General features: G+C 32.4%; 1 protein-coding gene across 1 annotated transcript in view; it reads left to right on the top strand.

Moving 5' to 3' along the window:
• The first annotated feature begins 2,518 nt into the window (after nucleotides 1-2,518).
• Nucleotides 2,519-4,503, top strand: part of Rab5 (RAS oncogene family member Rab5) — a 49,648-nt gene continuing 47,663 nt past the window's right edge. The window contains exon 1 of the mRNA XM_068366351.1: nucleotides 2,519-2,666. The gene's annotated coding sequence lies outside the window, so the exon portion shown is untranslated. The remainder of the gene's footprint in view (nucleotides 2,667-4,503) is intronic.

The following is a 4,503-nucleotide window of genomic DNA, read 5'->3' as shown; positions in this document are numbered from 1 at the left end:
TTCTTCGCATAAAAATGAATACTAAAAAGAAAAAAAAAAGTAAGAGAACCGTACTGTAGCAAGATCACGGGCGTGAAGAGACACTCGGAATTCTTAACGAGGACTTTCTTTATCAACCACAAAAGAGAGAAGAAGAACAATTTATCAGAGGATTGCCAAAAAGAGAGCGAAGCGTTCAGAATCTCAGATTCCGAGGATCAAAAGAAAGAAAGAGAGATCAAAGCCAGTGACCCACGAGTTTGCTCTTTCGTCGAGATTGCTGCATGATCAAAGAGGTTCGATATGTGTCACGGGGCCACGAAGGGAAGAGGAAGCTGCTTAATGGCAGTGATATCTTGGGAACAACGGTGCTTCTTCATTTTCATCGCATAGTCGTAGATGATTGACAACGCTGGGGAATGGAAAAACCATGTGTGTTTGTATGTACGTTTGCCCAATGCCGTGCGCGTTGATGTAATGCGACAGAACAAAGGGAATCCAATGTTTAGCATATGTCATCTGCAGAAACTGGTTTCAGCACATGACAAACGTTTAACCAAATGAATGAATTTTGGTGAGAAACCATTTCGTCTCCGAATGAACTAATGTTTTAACGAAAATTTATTATATTATGATGTGTGTGTTGCGATATCTTAACGTTGCTAAAATGTTTTGTGTATCACATGATCAGCAAATCTGTACTAGTCATTGCTACCCATACTAGGTTAGTTTGCTGTGAGCGATCAAACAAAAATCTCCCACCATCACCAATCTGCATAACGCAACATGATGATGAAAACAGGCCAAAGCCTTGACATTGATTTACATGTCTAAGGCCTTTGTCCTGCAGTGGACTAGGACAGACTGCATCAATGTTGTTGTTGTTGTGTGTGTATACTGTATATATATATATATATATATATATATATATATATATATATATATATATATATACATATATATATATATATATATATATATATATATATATATATATATATATATATATATATATATACACATATATATACATACATATATATATATATATATATATATATATGTGTGTGTGTGTGTGTGTGTATGTATGTGTGCGTGCGTGCGAATGCGTATGTATGTGTTAGTAGTAATGATTTTTCCTATAGAGAGGGTAGCTTCAGAAGGTCCTATCCTCTAGTTTCAAGTGTTAGCCATGCTGTGAATTACTTTCCCTGTAGGGAGATAACTGTGGTGGGTAGCAAATAGCTGAGATGAGATAAGAGGCCAAGTAACATTAAACGAAATACACCTCATTTACTCCCTCTCTCCGTGAATTTGATCCCTCTAGACAGAGAGAGAGAGAGAGAGAGAGAGAGAGAGAGAGAGAGAGAGATTGAGTAAATCATTAATTATCAGAAGTATGACATAGATATTTTACCTCGAATAGCTAATCAGGGGTAATTTACAGATGAAATATTTCTAAATTTGACGTGAAAGTACAGTGTATATATATATATATATATATATATATATATATATATATATATATTTATATATATATATATATATATATATATATATATATATATATATATATATATATATATATATATATATATATATATAAAACGTCTACAGTGGAGATAATTTCAAGTTTTCTAATCATCAACACCTATTGCACAAGTTGTGGGTCTATGCCCCAGAATATGAGATCAGGAAATGAAAACAAATTTAGATCAAATAGAAACTAACGTAAAACATCCTTAAAATTGCACAAAAAAAAAATCCTATGAAATGCTGACGGACATCCACTTTTATAAAAGAACAGTGTTTGGTTATGGAATTAAAGAAAAAACATCATACTTGCAAGGTTCTCTCAAGGAACAACCGGCAAGTGACTCTACAGTGTCATTAGATTAGGTAGTCCTAAATTTCCATCAACTAAATGGAACACCTGTGTCGGGAATCATTTTGTTTACAGTCAAATATATACCGTATACACACACATACACTATATATATATATATATATATATATATATATATATATATATATATATATATACATACATACACATATATATATATATACATATATATAATATATATATATATATATATATGTATATATTATATATATATACATATATATATATATATATATATATATATATATATATATATATATATATATATATATATATATGCTTTTATGTTGAACAGGATTACATAAGTCTCTTTTAAAGTTCAAATATGACATATCTGTTTTTATGTTACTGTTTTTAAAATAGCTTTTTGTTAATTTTTTCTCATCGTTTATTTCCATATTTCATTTCCTCACTGGGCTATTTTTTCCTGTTGAAGCCCTTGGGCTTATAGCATCTTGCTTTACCAACTAGGGTTGTAGCTTGGCTAATAATAATAATAATAATAATAATAATAATAATAATATATAGTTAGGGTAATCGTTCTATAAGCGTCGGGACCCACCAGGATTGCAAGACATATCCAGACTTTGCCTAATGACGTAGATGGTTTCGAAACCCGGAAAGTGCCCAAGACGAAGCGGAGATGACTAACTGGCCAAAGGATGCCAGGCGTTGGTTCAATTTCTCTTCCATACTCAGTTCTCACTGTTCTCTTGTGGCACGCAGGAGTATTCACACTGTTCCTACTTTATTTTACTCGTTGATATATCCTACTTAACAGGTAAGCACCCCACTGATTTGAGAGGTATAGACTGTTGGGGGTTATCCATTTTGTGTTTTATGTAACAATCTCTACGTCGTGTTGACTGCTGAACAGACCGATAATTCCTGTGACAAGTGTTAATTCAAGTGGAAATTCATTGTTAACATAACAGTCGAATCAATAATTTATCTAAAAAACACGGATGATGAAAATCATTGGGACGTAATTCTTCTTCTGAAAAAAGAAACTGTTGGATTCTTTGTACGAAAATTCTTACATAATTGATTTCTTCATTTATGATGAAATTCGTTATCAGTTATAGAAATTCAGTTACAAATAGAACATAAGTGCGTGAGTTTTCCATTCTTAAATTCCCGTTCTTTAAAGCACAGGTGTAAGGTCTGACCATAAGAATGCAGCTGTTGTAGGAATAAGAACGGCTAAACTATTTCGCCTGAAGGAGCGACCAGAGCGGGTGACTCAGGTTTTCCCCGCAACCACGTTGCCCAAAACATCGTCATGCTAAGTGGGAAGTTGCTTCTTAGAAAAAAAAACCATATACCAGTTTTGGAATTTCTCGCTTTCTTTTGTGAAGTGAATACTGAAAATAGGTATCATCTAGTACAGCCGTATAAGATGAAATGGAAACCTAAATAAGATAGTAACGGTAGCGCTGATTAACTGATAAGTTAGTGAAAGGAGACTATAGGAGAGAAGTGTTACTGTACTCCCCGAATCCGCACGCACACATACACACACACACATATATATATATATATATATATATATATATATATATATATATATATATATATAGATATACATTATATATATACATATATATATTTATATATATACAGTATATATATATATATATATATATATATATATATATGTATATATATATATATATATATATATATATATATATATATATATATATGTGTGTGTGTGTGTGTGTGTGTATGTCATGTCGGTGACTACAATCCTGACTTTTAAACCCAGGAAGGGATCAAGGACGTTTTATATAATAAAGGTGATGGACACAAAGGATTGGTCACGAAAGATGGAACATTAATGAGAAGAATGGTTTAATAATCCAATAAGAAAGAACTACTATGATAAAAAGTATACCAATGAACTCGTATATCCGTGTACATTATAAACCATATATTCATATCCTTCTTAAAGTAAGCCACATTAAACGTGAAACTTTGTGAGAATTTCAAATGTTCTTATGTTCTTCCAATGCTCACGCAATGAATCCTCGTATCTTACACGGAAGAACTGTAAATGATGCAGTGTGTTTACAAAGCAATGTGCTAAGATGTTAACAAAGTACATGATTAAATGCTCAGATCGACAGATGTTGGACCTGAGCAATTCAAATTAAATATATACAATAATAAAGAGACGAGAAAAAATGCTGCAAAGGGTAAACAATGTTTATACAATTCTATCGATTTACAGGTAAAGATCAATAACTGGTGTAATAAGGGATCCATCGGCATTACAGTATCTTCCTCCATTTATACAAAAGGCATTAGACAAGGAAGTGCAGTGACTCCATTCTAGAATAAAAATACGTATGAACATCGTAAAAGGAAATCTTACATGGATACAAAGTTTTTGCTCGAGATAATCAATCTTTTAAATGCACAGATGTGCTCCTCATTAATGCAGATAGCTAGGGATTAAAACTACGCATTGCATTCACAGTCTCTGGTTAATTTAATCTGAAGCAAAGATTTGTGTAAGAGACACCCGGCCTAAAGGTTTCTTTCACTCCTTTTGTCTCCAGATCATGATATTCGAATACCCTGCACGTCAGTAATTCCTTTTCAGCATTACTTTT

This window comes from Palaemon carinicauda, chromosome 44 (genome assembly GCF_036898095.1).
Source record: "Palaemon carinicauda isolate YSFRI2023 chromosome 44, ASM3689809v2, whole genome shotgun sequence".
Lineage (NCBI taxonomy): Eukaryota > Metazoa > Arthropoda > Malacostraca > Decapoda > Palaemonidae > Palaemon > Palaemon carinicauda.
The sequence above is the reverse complement of the archived record's forward strand: the minus strand, read 5'-3'. Positions and strand labels throughout refer to the sequence as shown.